General features: G+C 45.4%; 1 protein-coding gene across 2 annotated transcripts in view; it reads right to left on the bottom strand.

Annotated features, from left to right (window-relative positions):
* The window catches only part of ABTB2 (ankyrin repeat and BTB domain containing 2), a 173,493-nt gene that overhangs the window by 145,647 nt on the left and 7,862 nt on the right, over positions 1–19,984 (bottom strand). The window lies entirely within an intron of this gene.

Below are 19,984 nucleotides of genomic sequence, written 5' to 3' on the forward strand. Positions count from 1 at the left end.
TTTTAAAGAATGCATACTGAAGTATTTAGGAATAAAATGTCATGATGTCTGGAATTTCTTTAACCTCTATCAGCCAAACAGAGGCACAGATGAGGAGAGTGTCAAAATGGTGGTAACTGTTGAATCTGGGTGATGGATATCCAGTTGTTTGATACGTGCCTCAACTTTTAATGTTTGAAAATTCTCCACAATAAAATTATTTAAAAGTATTAAGTTAGGTAGGCTACCTCTGACCTTGCCTTCTGAAAGCTTACTAAGCCTTCAAGCTATTCCTCCTTGAGGCTCTTTGAACCTTTTCTTCCATCTTTCTGGAATGTTCTCCCAGAACTTTGCAAAATTGGGGCTTTCTCACATTTATGCCTCTGTCCAAATGTCATCTTCTCACATGGGCATTGCTCCCCATGCAGTACTTCTCCATCTTATTAGTCTGATTTTGTTGTTGTTCAGTAAATACTGTTATCCGTACCTGGAGCTATCCTACTTGTTTCTGTACTAGTTACCGTCCATTCCTTCCAACTAGAACAATCTCCGTAAGAAGGGTGACCTAGTATATCTTGTTCAATCTTTCCCCAGCACCAAATGAGCAGCAGGCACTCAAACATTTGAATGAATAAATTGAACTTTCTCTCTTCTTAAAAGTCCTTACCAACAATAAACAGAATGATTACCATTTAAAGAGTACTTTACATTTATTCATATTTAATCATCACAATATTCCCAAGAGGACAGGTATTATTGTGCTACAAGTAAAATCCAAGGCTTATTTAACCTCTACACCCAAGGTGACACATGCTTGACAGACATGGTTCCAGCCCATGCTGGGGCCCATGACAAGCATCACCAGATTTCCAAATTCCTTCCACTGAGCATGGATTCAACATAGTGCTCCAGGCATTTATTATCATTTGATTATATTTGATCTATGAGGTGACCTTCTACTTGCCATTCCCAAGCTAGGTCTTGCTATTAAGAAGCAGGTGGCAGTGTGATGGAGTTACCCTTCCAGTAGTTCTTTCTGGGGTCCATTCCTGTCTCTTTGGGAAATGCAAAACCAAGGCCCCAAATAAACCTTGGTCTTGGCAAATTATATTGCCAGGCCACTGGACCAGCCTCCAGAAGGTTATTAAAGAGCACAGCCTGGCTGCAAAGTCTTCTGAAGCGTGGCATACAAGGGCTGCCCTGTGGGGACTGCTGGCTGTCCCTGTCAGTTACAGATCAGAATTTCCAGCTCTGCAACTCGTCAGCTTCCCACACCCTCTGCCAGGAGAGCGCTTGGAGGCACAGAGGCCAAAAGCAGGAGTCAGGAAGCCTCCATCCAGTACAGGCTCTGCCTCACCAGCGTGCCATGGGCAGGCTACTTCACCCTCCTGCTCCAGATGCCACATCTCAAAAGTGTTCTGCTTAGGCTACATGTAGAGTCCCTTCTAGTTCTAACCTCAGATTCAAGGTCCATTTTCAGAGCACTGGTGTTACGTGCATAACCCCTGGCACAGAAAAGTTTCCTCTCAATATTTACAGGAGGATGGGGAGGAGAACCAGCTTGGAAACAAAGGGGCCTCTCACATAGACCATCAGTGGGCTTGAGCAGAGGAACATCTCAATGTGGCAGATGGCAGAGCCCCAAAAGAGACTAGGAGTTTGTATACCTTCTAGTATGTTCTTCCCTATCAAGACCCTCTGATAATGAGATAAAATCACTTGGTCCAAAGTCTACTGTTTACTGGCTGGGTGACCTCAAACAAGTTAAACTCTTGGTCCTTTGTCCCCTCCTTTATAAGATGCAGATAAATACAGTACCTGCAATAGGGCTGTTGGAATAATAACATAAAACCTGTAAAGAACTTAGTAATCTAAAGGCAGGAAAGAAGAAAGAGAAGAACAAAAAACAGAAACAAAAAATAAAATAGTAGAACCTAGATCCAAATATATCAATAATTACATTAAATGTAAAACAGCCTTACCTCTAGTAAGACAGAGATTATGAGAATCGATTTAAATAAACAAAATGCAACTATATACTATTTACCAGAAACTCACTTGGTAAGATATAAACCAGTTACAATTAAGTGTATGGAAAAATATACTACGCAAACAACTATCCAAATAAACTGGAATGGCTTTAATTAATATCAGATAGAATAGACTTCAGAGCAAAGACAATTATTAGCTAGATATTACAACACCAGCATTTACATAAGCATCAGAGAAGATGAAGTTTCCAGCAGGATGGGGTGAGAGCCATTCAGAAAACCCTCTTCTCCCCACCCAGGACATTATAACAGTACAAGCTGCCAGAAGAGGCACCGAAAGGCTCTCAGTCCCAGGTCTCAGGCACATACAGGTTTTTTCACTCACCCCCAATTCCCTTCCAATCTCACTTAGCTTTTGTGGGAAAGCAACCCCAAAAGTGACTGGAGCAACCTTGTTGAAATAGCCACCCCCAGCCCTGGATTATGCCCTCATTCCTCGGGGGTAAATCTCAACTCTATAGTGTCATACTATTCACAGGCCTCTACACCATGTTGTTAAGGATTTGGAGCAAAAATTCCCTCACTTCTCCTCCTCCCCCTCTCCCAGATATAGACTTCCAAGAGGAATCACACTGGAGGAAAAAAAAAACAACTTTTAAAAATCAAATGATCCTGCCCAGGAGAAGGGGTTCTGGATTATGTTTTCTGCTTCTCCAACCTTGGCCAGATCTGGCTTAAACAAGCCCCTGGTGGTGGTGGTTAGAATGTGCTGTCTGCCGTCTGGCCTCCCAGCCCCAGCCTCTCACAGTCTGTTTAACACCTCCACTCTCCAAGCTGCCTGCACCCTCAAATGTGTCGTCTAGTGCAGTGTGTAAAAATACTGAGATTACAGTGGCTTCAGTAGCTCTGGACGACTCCAGAATAAAGATTTCATTCATGCTCAGACTGGTCCTGCTGTCCAGGTTGCAGACAGGCTGGACCAGCAGCTCAGAGTTTGAAGTAGGACAGATGGAAGTATCACGTGGGTCAGACCAGTTGGCAGGAGGCCCACCCAGTATCCTCCTCCTGGAAAGGCACTGGTCTCAGTAGTCAGGCAATCTTCTTTCTTCCCAGGCCTGCGGTTTCACGAGTGATGAAACCTGTTATCAGGGAGAAATCTTTTTTTTTTGACTGTGGGAAATTCTGCAATGATCATCTCCATCCATTGCTTTGGGGTGAGGGTCTTAGGCTTTGCAGCTGCACAGCTCTGGGTATGAGCCCAGTTCTGCTGCTCATTTGCTAGGGGGCCTTGGTGTCAACTTCTCCAAGCCTCTGTTGCTTCTCCTGCAAACTGAAGACATAGTACCTGCCCCCCTACTGGCACTGTAAGCATTAAATGAAGCAATGTATGCAAAATCCTTAGCATGGGGCTTGCACAAAGTAACTGCTGAATAGAGTTCCTGTTATTATTGCAACAGGATCATTCATTGCTCCAGGGCAGAAACCACTCCTTTTGCATCCTCCATGATGCCTACAAGCTGCCAGCCACAGGGCAGGCATTCAAGCAACCCTTGGTGAGTATCCATTTGCACTATCTGGATCTAGTTAGCCATAGGTACTTCAAAAGGAACACTTAATGACACCCCTCCTTGACTGGTTTGGTGCTGAAATGGAAAGCAAATTAGCCACCAAGCCATCCAGGATCCTGCAAACATGTGGTTCCTAATATTATCACACCTTTCCTTCGCATCTGCAGCTGATTAAGAACAGGATCTGTGAGATGGACTTGTCTGTAATATTTGACAACATGCAACTTAGTCCAAATGGTCTCACTGAAACCTGAAGCACTTCAACGTGGCACTGAGTTGGAGACAGATTGGAAGAAAAGCGAAGTGGCACTTCAATTCATCTGGCATAATTTAAGACACCATTGAGACAAAAATAAGCCTAGTTGCCAGTTATTCAGGACCTAAATGGCTCTCTCTCAAACCTATAATCTGAATATTTAAGAGGCACTCCAAAGTGCTCTTCCTTCAGAGAGTAAAGGTTGCTTTAGAACAAATATATGCTGAAGTCAGTGAATATAATAAATAATAATTGCTCTAATAGCTGCAACAAAAAGATACTTGTGAGGTTCCCATTCTCACTAATGGTCTGTTATAACTCTCTTTAAATAAAGTTACCCTTGCCCAGCCTAAAGTAGCAGATGCGTTTCCCTGTAAGACTGGTTTCTCCGTTCTACTTTTCCCTCTGGATCTCACAGTCCGCCTTCTCCCCATCTCCACGTCTCCCAGGGTCTTGTCTCTACAGCAGCTACCCTTCCCTCTTTACCCACAGACCACTTAGGGAGACCATGAGGGGTCCCAGCGCTCCTTCCCTGTTTGGGAGCAGCGTGTGGCCACTGGACTACAGTAATTGGTTCAACGGTGAGCATGTGGTCTAAGTCAGGCCACTCAGAGCCAGTAAGACTCAAATCCAGGATTTTTGTTTGAACTGTCATGTCAGAAAAGCTGACTTTCTCCTTTGCTATTAGGCTTTAAAGCTGAAGCTGCTGCAGGCAGCTTGTAATCACAAGAGAAAAGTGACTGGATAATGGAAGCAATCCAGGAACAGAATCCAGAGGAACAAGCAAGCAAGATAAAATAAGATCCCAAAGATACCACTGACTCCTGAATCAAAGCATCCCTTAAGCCAAACCTACTTCAGAGCTTTTAAATAAGCCAATAAATGTCCTTTTGTTTTAATCAGTTTCAAATGTGTCTGCAACCTGCAAAGAGTCTTGACAGAGAAATTTTAAACAGAAGTACACTTATAAGTGGCAACTTCTCAGCTTCAAATTGCTTGGGAGATGAGAAGAATGCACTGGGTTCCCAGAACTCCTGATCTGCCTGCCCTGAAGAATGAGGACTGAACTTGCCGTTTCTGACAAAGTGGCTGCTGCCCTGGAAATGCTGGTGACTGCACTTGGGGAATACTGTTTGGTTAACAGGTCTTGGGTAGTGACAAAGCACTGGTCCTTCGGGAGACCTGACTTCTGGTCCCAGCTGGGTCACTCCTTGGCCCTGGGACTCAAACAAACTCTCACTTTCCACTAGAGGAGAATGAAGTCATCTGCCCCTGACACATGGAGAATGGAAGGCACTACCACCTGGTATTGAGCAACACGGGCTTTGAGTCAGGTAGATTTCGCTTCAGATCCCTAGTCTGCCCTCAGCTAGCTATGTGGTCTCAAGTAAGAGGCTTAATCTCTCCGAACCACAGTTTCCTTATCTGAAAATGGAAATAATTAGAGTATTATCACACAGGGTCATTTTAAGGACTAAATAAGGTAATGTTTGTAAAGTGTTTAGCAATGTACCTGAGATACATAATAAAGACTCAATGTGTGATCAAATGAGAAGGAATGTGAAAATACTTTGTAAAAACTGTAAGGCCTGCACCCATATCAGAGATTACTGTCATCACCTCTTACTGCTAAACTGGCCAACGTTATGTCACAGTGTGGAGTAAATGCAATAAACTCAATGAAATGAATACAACTGCTGTGTTATACCTGACCCAGCAGAAGGAGTGGCAGGGGGAGGGGAGGAGAAGGGGGCATGTCAACGGGCACAGGGGGTGCCAGCCCCATGCTATAACAGTCATTTCATCAACAGTTTAGCATGTTCCCCAAGAAATCAGGGCAGTTTATGGAAAATGCTATCAGGAACAACCTGTTAAATGTTCCTGGAGGCCTGGAACTGTTTACAAGCTATGAACAGTCTGGCCCATTCTGAACATTTCCAGGCCTACATCTGCAAAAGTACAAGTAAGATCCCCTTCCTGATTTTTCAATTTAACAGCTTCACAGGCAGGATGAAAATGTGCCTCTTTATGAATGAGAAATTTTAGTTGCTGGGCTTGGTGGCAGAGATTTCCAGGAAACCCAGCCATGAGGAATGCTGCCTTATAGCAGACCCCTCCTATTTTCCACTGGCACAGCCCATCAAATGTGGGGGTACTGGGTTTCCAATGGGCTGCTCACAGGAAAGAGCCAGGACTGGTAAAACCAAAACAATATTCCTTCCAGGTGTTGGAGAAAAAAATACTCCCCAAACTGTGGGGACACTGGTCCTTTCTTAGTTTGGAAGCTTTAAGAAAACATGCATGACAAGCCTAAGAAGTGTTTGCCACAAACAAGGGTCACTTCAAATAACCCAATTATTGCTTAATGTGGAAAAAATTGAAGCTTGAAAATCAGGTCCATAAAATGTAAGGAGTCTTGGAAAAACAACCCCATTTGATTTTGCAGTATTCAGTCAGGAAAATAGATAGATTGTTCTCTTACTCTCTTTTCTGCAGCCTGTATATACCAGCCGTGTATATTTTGGCCTCTTTCCCATCCTACCATGATTTCCTGTCTAAGTCTGGGTCCCATGGTAACTGAAGAAATTTGGCATGCCAGCCCCATATGCAATGGCTGGGCATGTGAGGGATGCTAAGGGGGTACTTATCCATAACAAACATCTCTCTCTTCTGGTTCTGTGGTAGATTACTCTCTTCACTCATAAACTCTTACTAATAAAGTCTTCAGTTTATGAATGGATCTCCCCACCCAGCCTCTCTCACCTCACAGGGAAATGAAAATCTTTTGCAGGATCAAAAGGCCCATGTATTCCATTGCAGGATAGAGAGGCTACAAGGTTGCTGGTGGCGGGGGGTAGGGGGCAAGGCACTGGGAGTCAATGGTCTTGCCACTAGCAAAATGTCTAGCAGTTCACTAAAGACAAAATCTAATTTATGGGATGAAGAGAAGTTATCTTCCAAAATGTATTTCCTGAAAGTCCCAAGGATATACTGATATGAGTCACATATTTTAGATATTTGAAGGCTAACTTCTATCTATCTTTTGATCTCAACCCAAATGATGCCACCTCCAGAAGCATGGTAATCCTGTGCCCCCATACTGGTTTAAGGGCCTGGTCTTCCAAGTACAGCACAAAACAGACTGTATTGCAAATGCTTGCTTAATACTTGCTCCCCGACTTGAAGCTTCCCCTTAAAGGTCAAGGACTGTAACTTTTCACCTGTAATCAAACACAATGCTCGACGTCAACAAGGTGCTCTGCAACTGTGTGTAGAATGTCCTGTGGACAGGCCTAGCTCTACAGCAATCACAGATTCAGGGAATTTGCCTTTATAACCTCGCTCTGCCTCTTGATTCTTCACTGGAACCCACCAACTGTGCAGTTCTACCTCCCCCATCATAAAGACCTACCCTCAGAAAAGGACACAATGAGACCATTCAGGGTAAGGATAAATGGAATCATAGATGAGTAAAGTATGGTCCTCCCACAATGCCCCCCACCCAGACATGGGGTAGACAGACTTTTTCCCCACCTTGACCTAAAGAATGAAATTGTAACTGTAGAGTTTTAGGCAATCACAGCAGAGGATTGTTTTTTTTTGAGGAGCTGGAAGGGGTGCCTCCTCCTACTACTTCTGAAGCCTCACAATGGCCAGCTCCTGGCACTTCAACAAAACTGGCATCCAGGGAGACCCCCACCCAAGGCAGTTGGTCCAGCAAAGCCTCTGTTGATTTTGCTAATACAGCAGACTCTTTTTGAAAGACGCAAAAGCTGCAGAACCCTGCTTTCCTGTCGATTTCCTCTGCTTTATTAAGTGAGAAGAACAGGTTTCAGTAAGAAACCCTGAAAGCCACAGAGAGAATGATCTCAGAAGTTGTGTTCAGGGGGTCACAGGGTACAGAAGGATGTGGAGAGCATGGGAAACACAGGAATTCCAGTTAGCACCCAGAAAACAGCTTGCGTCATTGGGTGAGGAACAGGCAGAGATTTTGAAGCCAACTACATCAGCAAATAAAGAGCTTTTCCTGATTAGGTGTTAAATGTTTTACAAATATTTTACTAAGGACTTTACCTGTTATCTCATTTGTTTCTCTTAACACTGCAACACAAGTACTACAATTTCACTTTTAAAAATAAATGGAGGCTCATAAAGGTTTGATAAGGTACCCACCCCTAGAAGTTCAAAAGCAGGCAAAACTAACGGATGGTGACAGAATAGTGGTCACTCGGGGTGTGGCTACTGACAGGGAGGGCCATGAGGGGCTCCTTCTGGGGAGGGGATATTTTAGACCTTGATCTGCACCTGGGGTGGTTATACACATCTGGGTAAAATGTCATCAAGCTGAGTGAAATTTAAGATGCTGCACTTCATGCATTTCGAATTTCAGTAAGGAAAAAAAAATAATGCCTCTACTTCAAGTCACACAGAAAGATCCCAAACTTGAAACCAGGTCTAACCCCAATACTATACTGTTACCTCCTCTACTTTGTCAAATTCAGAGAAGAGTGGCAGAACCTGAGGATCATTTGTACCCAGATGCCATGGAACTAGAAGCATAGACTGCGGTGTCTCAAATGCCCTCCATGCTTCCCCTTTCCATTAAGGGAAGGAACGGCAGGTAAAGAAAAGCCGCAGGCAAAGGTCATGATGCTTGGTGGTGGCAGTGAAACCAGAGACGCCTAAGATCACACCGAGGCGAACGCCACCAGGTCCAACCCAAACATGTCCTTCCTTGGAAAGAAAATCTCCTGGCTGACATGAATGCTTCTGAAGTGCTTCTAAGGAAAGCCTTTATATCTGGCCCAGCGAGGACAAAAGCAGCCCTCTCTTTGTTCAACTCGGAGACATGCACAGGAGCTTATGCTCAAACCTGCACCCAGCCAGAGAACCAAGGCACCTTAAACAGCCCGGCTGCTCCATGCTCCCCACATGGAAGCCCTGCGGCTAGAAGCAGAAAAGCACAACTCAGGGTATTCTGCACAGATAACAGGCAATCTCAAAGCTATCAGTGGTGGTCTGCTGCAGAGTCCAGTTGGTTCACGGGATAATAATAACAGTTACCACCCTTTGAGAACCCACCAATTTTTTAACTTGGAGGTGTGCAGATTGGATGTGTCATGATCCTTGGTTCATGACCATTTTTATTTAGTTATAACAGTGTGAACTTACCTCCAAAACAAAAGCTAGAGCCTTGACAGCCTCCACTTCTAAACCATACAGCTCTCCCTCCCCAGGTCACCCTGCCCCTCCTCGCACACAGCATAGGCATCATCTGTGTGCACCATTCCCTCATTTTCTCCTCCCAGTACTGTGCCTGTGATGTACCCCTTCAGTACTTTGTATCTTAAAAACTTTGTTTTTAACTTTATAAAAATTGTATCATGCTGTATGTAATCTTGAGGTTGATTTTTATTTTCACTTATTAGGTTGCTAAGAGTCATTCAACTCCTATTTCTCCTTATATTCACTCATTGCCAGCTAAGCCCATGCTTTGCTTACATATTCACATTTCACCTTTACAATACCACAAGGCAGCTGCTGTCATCCCCATTAAAATATTAAAAAAAATAAAACAAATTGGCTGAGAGGCTTGCCCAGCATCACATAAAAAATCAGCTGAGCTGGGATTAAACCCAGATTTATCTCCAAAGGCCTTGATCTTTCTGCTGAATAATAGTCAGGATGTGCTCACATATGAGCATGCTCCCTAATCACACTACAACAAGGGTCACCAAAGACCCCCCCTCCCCACCCCAGTCATCACCGTCATCATCATAATGGCCAACATACTGAACGCTTACATGCCAGGCATTTTTCAAGCATTTCAGAAGGTATAAGTCATTTAACTCCTGCAACTGCCATAAAGGGGTGGTGACATTATCTCTATTTTACGGGCAAATAAAATGAGGCACAGAGATATGAAGCTTGCCAAGGAAGCCGTGGATCTAGGATTTAAACCCGGGCAGTCCGGCTGCACATCCTCATCCACAATCACAAACCTGTCTGCCTCTCATTCCAGGAGGACAACCATTTGAGTACAAGTGACAAAGATGGATGCTGGCTAAGCTGAGGCCTGTGCTGTGTGCTGGGTTTGCACATGGGGGGTTACTGCAGCACTCCCAGAATCTGACTTATTTACTGAGTCCCTGACTCCAGGCCTGTGTCCCCGGAGTGAGCTGCATGCAGGGGCTGAATAGGGAAGCAGCAAGGGGGAAGGTGAGGAGGAATAGCAGCAGCTTCAACAAAGAGCAGCCTAGCTGACTGGCTGCTGGGCTCAGCCAAGAACCTGGGTCTAAAGAGGGAAATGACCAGGGCTGGAAGGGCCAAAGGGCAATGGCTTGAGGAAAGATGGCACAAAGGATCCTCCTGGAAAAGCTCTGACATTCTACTTAACATACAGGATTCTTATTTGCCCCACTCCCAGTAGCCTGACAATTGTGATTAAAACTCCACCTACCTTCCAGCGATGGAGGCCATGGGCTTTGAAGTCTGATAACACTAATCTCAAATCCGAGCTCTGCACTTGCTCTGTGTTTGACCCTGGTCATGTCATTTCAACTGTCTCAAGGCCTCAGTTTGCTCATCTGTAGAGTGGGGATAAATAGGAGTGCCTATACCTCCTAGGCTGCCATGAGGATTCCATGAGATAACCCATGTATATGACTTAGAATCTTGCCCTGTCTCAGATGTCATCAATAAAGGTCAGCCTGAGTTCTGATCGCCACCACCTCACAGTTTGATTGGGAGAACTTAACAAGACAGCATCCCATATATGTTGCCTATGTTATCTTTTCCAAAGCAATACCCTTCCTTCCAGCTCAGCCACCCAACCACAGTCTCCATCCCACTGGCCACAGAGGAGACCTTCACAGGTAGCCTCCCATGCCACCTTTGTCTCAAAAGGGCCTTTAACTGATGCATACTCTTAATGGAGCCTAGATTTCAAAACCATCCCCAAGTGATAAAGGGTGGATTCACAAATTGGAATTACCCAAGGAGCATTTTTTAAAAAAACAGATGTTCTGGTTACCCCACTTTTAGAAGTTTTTATTTAATATGTCCAGAGTAGGTCTTAGAATATGAATTTTTAAAGTGCCCCAAGATGTTTCAGCAACAAGCCAGACTTGGAAATAACTGATGTAAGCATTTCCTGCATTTTAGGAAGAAGGATAAGATGGGCTCATGTACAGGTATGTGTACACACCACCCCATTGGGTTCTTTAGAGGTTTGAGGGGCCCCACTGATAATCCGAGACCACAGGACAAACAACTAACAAAGCAACTATTTGCCAAGAGGAGTTCGGGTTACCCATTAACCACAAGTGATTTGTCAGCACCAGGGAGCCACACAAAGGACAAAGGTTTGGTCAGCCTGGGAGGGCCTGCAGAGGGCCCAAGTCATATGAGTGACAACATGTAATGCAATATCATGGCCCTGGATCCTTCCTTGCTTCTCTTAGAGGCTTGCCTTTGAGAGTGGTGCCTCCCTCAGTAGACTGTCTGCAGAAGGAATGTAGGGACATCCCCATTGCTCAGTGGCATTTGGATCCCCATAGTTTAAACCCATCTCTTGCAAGGACTGTGATGAAAATTACTTGATTCCCTGCATATGGTTCCAAGCTATCTGGATTTCATGACCAGCAGCAGGTATAGCACATTCTGAAAGTGGGCAAATTAGTGGCAGTGGCATGACTATGTGGGCACTTCACAGATTAATCCTATAGAAACAACCCATTCTGATCACATTGTTTGGCTGGGTGGTGCTGGTTACACAGCCCAAACCAGCAGAAGGGAAGCAGCTAGTGGTTACCATGTGAGTTCCTGAAATGACACCTGCACAGAGCCGGGCTTTTACCCCCACCATCATGCAGAAGGAATGAAGAGGGAAGGAGGAAGGGAGGGAGGGAGGGAAGAAGATAAATGACCTTGGGGAGGTCCATGATACACAAATTTATCTTAGACATGCACTTTAAGAGCGAACACCTTCTGGATCACTTCCTCGGACTAGACAGATAATACGTCCTCAAGTAGAAAATGCAACCACCACGCGGAAGTGCAAGCACATCGCATGCCACTGCCCAGAGCAGCGAGGAGGAGGAGGAGGATGGACGGATGGCCCGGCAGCACACACCTGGTGGCTGCTATGTGCTAGGCACTTGGCTAAGCACTTTATTTTGCACCATCTCATTTAATCCTCACAATCACCATGCCTGGTAAGTGCTAGTATCATTCCCGTTTTTCACAGGTGGAGACTGAAGCACAGAAAGTTTAGGTAGCTGGCTATACGATCTGGGTAAGTGCACAGTGGGCTCAGGGCTTGAACCCAGGCCCTAGGAGTGAGCAAATATCCCCTTAGATCCCTCTACCCATTAGAGAGACCTCTCTCAGTCCTACTCTTCTCAAGGGACACTCCTTTCAAAGAATTCCCCTGGGGGTTCTCTTTGGCTCAGTCCTCACCACAAAGGATGAAAAGGACCACAGGGCATATGAAGCAGTAAAAACCTTAATGTCTCTGGTAAACTTCAAGTTCCAAGGAGCCACAGATTCTGGCTATAGCTCTCCTGGTGGCCGCTCTCCAAGCGGGAACTGAAAGGCCAGCTTTGGGCAAAATGCCTCTGAAAAGAGAGCTTGCCCCAAATGGTGGAAGAACAGGCAGTGATGAAACTGAGCTCAAAAGAGCTTCTAGTTCAAACAAACAAACAAACACCCTCTGGCTTGCTACACAGGGTCAATCAACTAACCCAGAAAGAAAGAAGAGCCCTGGGGGAAAAAAGCAGAACTCCAGTTCAAGTACTACTAATCAGGAGCAGTGGCAGAGGTGGCAGCCATAGCTTTCCTGAAGCCTGTTTCATCCTCTTGAAGATAGCAACACTGTCTGCCTCCAGAGGAGACTGTGTGGCTCAAATGAGAAAACGCAGGGAAAACTTTGTAACACATGTCAGTTCTTACCATGTGTCAATCATTCTGCTCAGTGTGCTATATACACTTTGTCATTTTGTTTAATCCTCACAAAATCTCCACCAGGTATCTTTAAATCACCATTTCTCTGACAAGGAATCAACTTCAGAGAGGCCAAGTGACTTGCCCTAGGCCACACAGCTTGGAAATCATAAAACCTGACCTTGTGTCAATGGTTCAGAGGTTAGAATTAAAAGAATCAATGGCCTTCATCTTCACTTCCATGAATCTTCCTGTTTCTACAAACAGAGGACTTTAGAGAGGCTGGAAAAAGCTTAAAATTTTGAAACCACAGTGAAAACCCAGAAAGCTGGCCCCAAGTGACCAGCCGATGACCCTCTCTAATGGACATGCGTCTGCAATGATGGAGATGCTCTCTATCTGCATTGCCCAATATGGTAGTCACCAGCCTCATGTGATGAGCGAGTGCTAGAAATGAGACATTTGCGACTAAGGAAATGATTTTTTAACCTTAGTGAATTTTATTAAATTTAAATTTAAATAGCCTCATGTGGCTAGTGGCTGCCACACTGCAGAGCAGCCCTTCCAACTCACGGAATGTCAGGTCTCCTGGGCCCCACACGATGAACACTATAAGAAAACTCACACTGCCCAGAGCAGGCTTTAGTGTGAATGAATAAAATAAAACACATTCTTCTCATCCCAGAGCAAACACAATCACTATGATCTTAGAAGCTTTGCAGCTGGAAGAAAAGAAATGACCATGCCAAATCAAGTGGCCTTGTCTCATTTTATTCCTTTTAAAAGAAAAAATGCTGAATGTGTCGAGTGCTCCCAATTACTTAGGAAAGTTTTGTCACTTTTTCTGGTGACAAACTCCTTGCCTTACGATGACACAAGGGCTAAAATATGGTGGAAAGGAGAAGCCAGAACAATAAACAAGAAGAGGCCAAGCTCTCTCTAAGGTGTCATAAATCAAGAGGAAATAGACTCAAGGAGCTAACAGCTTCCAAACATTCCTCCTCTTGAACTATTTTAAGCAACCAACGCACAGGATCTCTTGGAGGTTATTTCATCCACAGCAGCAGAAGAGAAGCAATGGCTTCACATGATGTATCCTTAACCATGCAGAGAAACAAATTCCTACCCCACAGCCCTCAGGCCTGCCAGGCTGACCACCCTGCTGAGCAACGTTACTATTTAAGGCACCTGTATGGCTCGGTTGTTCAGAAGCCTAAGGGATGCTTCTGATTTGCTTCCTCTCTCACTCTGGATCAGTCAGTTCATTTCTTTGCTGGGGAAAACACTGCATAGGCTCATCCCCACCCAGGCCACTTCCAAGGACTGAAGTAGGGAAGACAGAGAAGCAGCAGGGCAAAGGGGCACTTTAGAGTCCAACACACCTTGGTCTGAATCCTGTTATGTCATTTACTAGCTATGCCACCTGGCTTCTTTGAGCCTCAGTTTCTTCAGCTGTAAAATGGGAGTAAGAAGGGTACATACCTCATTGGGAGGTTATAAGAACACATGTGAAGCACACAGCATAGGGCCTGGTACTTTCCAAAGGCTCAGTCCACGGCAGGTATGTGCTGCGGACTGAAGTTGAGAATTTAGTCTCAGCTTCTCTGGCTAGGGAGGGAACATCGTGTGGTTGGAGAGTGGAGAATCTGGAGTAAGGCTGCCTGGGCTTGATTACAGTCTTTACCTCATATTAGCTGTCTGACCTCAATAAGTTTTGTAACCTCTCTGTGTCTGTTTCCTCCTCTTAAAGGTGGAATTAATAGTACCACCTCATTTGCCAGTGGGATAAAACATTATTATATGGTGCCACTGCCATTTTAGACCCAACTCTGCCCTTTCTGTGTAAACCTAACAGTTCAAGCTTCTCTTGGGTGTTCGGTGAGCCCTCTAGGTGAGTGAGCCAAAGCACCATGTGACATGAAGGGAAGTCACCGTCCTGGGTGGGGCAGAACCAAGCACACCCGAATAACGATTCCTTACCACGGTAACAGTGATGTGTGAGTGCTCACTGAGCACTAGACTCTCCCAAACACTCTACCCACTTGGCCTGGGACTCACTCCAGACCTTTTGCATCAAAATTTCTGGAGATGAAGCCTTAATACACACACGCACTCTTCTTTTTAAAGCTTTCTAGGTAATTCTAATGTGAATCCAGGGTTTAAGAGCCACTGAAACAACTCTATGAGATAAGAACCATAATACCCATGAAACAGAAGAGGAAAACTGAGGTTCAGAAACCAGGTAACTAGGTGGCAGTTAGGTAGTCCATCACTCAGCCATGCTGGGTTACCATGTCCTTCCTGAGGAGCAGAGGCCACACCATCCAGCAGGCACTTGGATACTACCAACGCCTTTCTGAGGTTACTCAAGGCCCCTGTGCCTTCTCAAAGCACCCAAGAAGGGTCTCTTCCTGGCTGAATTTCTGACCCAGACTTGACCTCCAAGAACCCAATGCTGCCTGAAAATAGAGTGGTGCTTTCCCAGAACTGAAGGACACATGCACAAAGCCACAGAGACTCGTTGAACAGGACCTGATTAAACAGACCCTGTGCTAATGGCAGGAAACAACAGATTTGATGATCTGTGAAGAAGACAGAAAGCAAAATTCAGGGGCTCTTAAGGCCATCAACCAAGAATTATAAGGCTAGAAATTATATCTCTTCTGTGTGAGGCCCTGTCCAGCCCTGCTGGAGTGTGCCCACCCTCAGGCAGGGCAAAGACCAGTGTTTCAATCCATCATATGCTCAGGGACTGTCGAGGAGGCCTTTTCTCCCAGTTAGGGAGATCTGGAGGCTAAACTCCTACTCAGTACCTCTATACCTTGAGTTTGAGACAAGCAAGCAACTGAAATCACACTCAGCTCTTTGGCTCAATCCTGCTTCTTCCATACATAGCTATTTCCATTTGAGTCAATGTCTGCTCCCTTCTTTCTGTGGCTGGGACCGTAAACCTTGGTGTCTTACTAATTTCTCTTTCATACTTCACACATCCAAGCTGTTGGCAAATCCCATTGGCTCTAACTTCAAAATACACCCATAACCTCCTCTACTGATAGCCCAGCCCGAGTCACCACTTTCTCTTACCTGGATAACTGCAGAAAACTCCTATGTGGTTATCCTGCTTCCATACTTGCCATGTCCAACACAGAGAGAGTGATCTTGTAAAACGTACATCAGGTCATGTCATTTTGTGCTTAAGTCCCTCCAGTGGCTCCCAGCAGACTCCAAATTAAAAGCCAAGGTACCACACAGGGACCTACAAGGCCCTGCCTGACTAACCACCGCTCCATGTCCTCTCCAGTTGCATCTCCCCTACACTCCCTGCTCCCTCACACTCACCCTGCCCCAGCCACATGGGTCTCCTGGAACATACCAGGCACCTGCCTTTTCTTCTGCCCAGGTCTGTCTTCTCCAGCTTGGCTGGCCTCACTGTGATTCTTCATTATCCCTCAGGCCTTCCCCTCCCCTTCTTCAGGTCTCATCCATTTGTTCTATCTGGAATAATGCAGGGGGCACAGTAAGTCCTCAGTGAATATTTGTTGAATGAATAAGCAGACGTACCCCAAACTAAACCCATAGCCTCTTCTCTGTTCCTAATCCCCAGACCCTCCCACTGTACCCACCAACTGCCTCCTCAAAGCCCAGCATGGTAGAAAACACACCAGCCTCTCCTGAGACACTTTACGAGCATGCACTGGACAGGTGGGGTTCACTGTGACATCTTTTCAGAGGCGCTCTCCCCCGGAGACCCTCTCACCTGCAATTGAATCGGGTCTCAGCATAGTTCTGGCCTGCCTGGCCCAGCCTGGGAGGATTACATCCAGAAGAACAGCTGCAAGCAACTTGCTTCCAAATTGTGGCCCCATGCAGCCTGACTTACCCAGCTGCTGAGATGAGTTCAAGAAGCGGCACTGATGCTCATGGAAGCAACTCCTTTTTGGCTGTATATTCTGCCTTCTCCCAAACATTTTATTAATTTTTCAACTTGGGGATTCAGAGGTGGGTGGGCCGGTGGGGAAGAGTGATGACAAGCCACCCCATTCAACTGGCTTCTCCTGGTGGCCTTCCCAAGCCCTGTGCAAACTCACGACTGTGGTATAAAGTGGGCTTCGGAGCCCATGCACCTTGGTGTGCCAAGCTCCCTGTCTCAGCTTTCAGAATTCCTGGCAATCCGTCATCCTCACTTACTCTCTTTCCCTCCTCTTTGAAAAACCAGCCCTGCCAACGGCAACAAACAGCATTTAAAAATATCTTGCTGGATAATACAGCCTTGCCTTCTAAATTCCTCACAATGCCTGTCTCTGTCCCACATAGTATAAAGAAGGGTGTAGCGTATTCAATTTCTTTTTTTTAGCTGCTTCCCTGCTATAAATACCCAAGTAGTCTGGGTAGGCGGGCTCTAACGCCACTGTGTGAGGTCACCTCGAAGCCCACCTCCCCACAGCACAGGCCTGCGAGGGCCTGGACACAGCTGTTGAGCGCTGAAGAGTTAGGCTGGCCAAGAGCAGACGAAACTCATCCTTCCGATGAAAGTGGGGGTGGGGTGGGGGTGAGAAAAACTCTAATGATAGTAATCACAGCTAATCCCAATATAAACAGGATGGTGTTTGGCCCTACTACCCAGCCAGGTCCTCAGAGCATGTCCAGCTCTATCCTGGACTGTATCGTTCCCAAGGATACTAATTACAGGTCTTGACCTTAAGAAAATGATTTCACAGTGTCCTGGTGGGGTCTAGAAACATTATCAGAGACAGAGGACCCTTGGAGAATCTAATCCCACCTCTTCACACCACGGATAAAGCAACAGAGAGCCAAGAAGATGGAGTGATTCACTCCAGGTCACAGAGGGGCCAAGCTCCACCCCAGAATTTTCTGGATCCAAATCCTTAGCTTTCTGAACTGGACTGTCCTGGACACTTGTGTACACATACTTGCTCGATGCATGAGCTTTGGCTTGTGTTTATTAACAGCTCTTTTCACAGCAAATGCAGACTTTCATATTTTAAAAGGTACAGACTGAAAAAAGTTTAAAACTTCACAACAAAAGCTTAGCCTAAATTTTCAGAATGATTTTCATGTGCTGAAATGCCTGTTTCACCCTCTTTGTGGTCCAGGTTAATCTCTCCCCACCTCTAACTTTGTATTTCCCGAACTTCCAAGTTCAGCTTTCCTGTTTAGTTTTCACAATCATGGGCCTGACATCCAACCCCCACCATCCCCTACAACTACCACCTCAGCTCACTTTTAGAAAGCAATCCATTGGCCCCAAATCACTAACCACAAATGACTATATATATATCTGCAAAATGTTCATGAGATAGTTTTTTTCTTCAAATGACAAAATTCCTTCAAAACACTGGGATCAGGAAAAGGACTAACACCCTAATTACTGGCTAAGGCATTATTAATCTATCACATTTTATTACTGTCAGTGGAATTCATTTGGACCCTAGGGAGTCCAATCCAGATGGCACTGAGCTATAACATGGTTCCATAATATCAAATGTGTAACATTATAGAAATCTTTATTACCGATGCTCTGGAAACAACTTCACCAAGAATTAGAAAGTGACTAAACCTCCCTGAGGAGTGGGCTGTCAACTTCCCAAATGGTAAACTCTACACTGGGAATTGAATATTTCAAGTCAAACTCATAACTAAAGGAAGCTCTGGGTCCCTCTCAACCTCCATGTTTGAGAATCCTGCCTTGGCCAGAGTCAGTCCAACAGTCTGATTTAAAGTTGCCAGCCTGACCTTCATTTGTACTATAAATGCTACATTCAGGGCTCAAGTCAGAAACCAAATTAAATGAGAGAAGCAAGGTTGATAGAAGCCTTGTTCTTCATGCCCTCTCAACCAAAGTTTGCTCAGTTAAAGTCTTCTTTCAATACTTGTACTGCTAGCACAGAGGATGGGGGTGTTTTTGAGGTCAGGCTTTCAATCAACACGATGGGTAATGGGAGGTCTGGGCTGGGGTGAAGATGTGCTGGGGAGCAAACACACTTGATTTCTGAATTATAAAAATGAGTTTTGGAAAACTCTCTTCCTGTACTCTGGCAGGCTTCTTAACATCTGGATAAAAGATGTGGGAAAATTTTCTTTTTACTGTTATCTGCCCTGTTCCTCCTTGCTATGAATCTGAACCTTCCAGCCAAACAGGGTGACTTGCTATTCTCCAACACACATGCTTTGGCTTCCAGATCTTTGCTCACACTGTCCGCTCAGCCTGGACTACTGCATGCTCTCTGCACGTCAGCTCTTACCTGTCACAGCTCCACCTGCCTAAATGCCACTGATCACATGTCACATCTTCCACAAAGCAGCACTGCCTCCCTCCTACCCAGCCAGGACTCATCTCTCTGGTCACCAAAAGCTTCCAGATCCCATCTATGGGGTGTATATTTTGTTGACTTTACAGAGGGGCCTGGGAGAAGTAAATGAAATAGCTCATGAAATGCACCCATGATGGGCAGTGGCAAAGAAGTGGAGGCCATCAGCATCGCGCCTGTCCTTTGAATCTAGTGATCCCAAACTTCCTTGCAAAGATCCACGTACATGCTTTGCTTTCCCTACTAGATTCTAAGCTCCTTGACAGGCAAGATCAATTCTTGTCTTCCTCCAGTTTGTCTCCATTGCCTTGTACGTAGCTGGCACTCAGTGAGTAGATGATTAATAAGGCCAGCGTGGCATTTCTCAGGCTTACTTGGGCTGTATTTCTTAAGCTTCTCCTCCCAATTCGGCACACGGCTCCAAACACACCGCCAAAGCTGCAAAACCACTTAGGCCTTCTTTTGAAATAAACACAAGACCACAAAATATGTTTACATGACAGGACAGCAAAACATGAACCACCTGCTGTACTGTGGCTCAGGACTTGGCAGCTGCAACAAGCAGGGTCCAATATCCACAGCAGAATGGTTCCCCGGGCCCTACAGCTTTGACTTTGCACCATGGCTGCCATCCTGGCAGGGGTGGGCATGAGCCTAGAGGGAGAGGCCTGAGTTCATTGCCCATTACAAGCCTGCTTCATCTTGGGGGAAATCAAGACATAACTGAGCAGGGCTTGAGGGTGATTTTTCCAGATTCCACAACTTTCTCCTATCTTTTAGTTTCCAAGGAAAGCCTTGTGACTGACACTCCTCACCCTGAGATTTTGGTCACAATCTTTCCCTGCACTAGAGCCTCCCACTCTGGCAAATGTGAACACAACTGGTGCATCCAACACAAGTTTGCAAAAATTATAGCAA

This window comes from Manis javanica, chromosome 11 (genome assembly GCF_040802235.1).
Source record: "Manis javanica isolate MJ-LG chromosome 11, MJ_LKY, whole genome shotgun sequence".
NCBI lineage: Eukaryota > Metazoa > Chordata > Mammalia > Pholidota > Manidae > Manis > Manis javanica.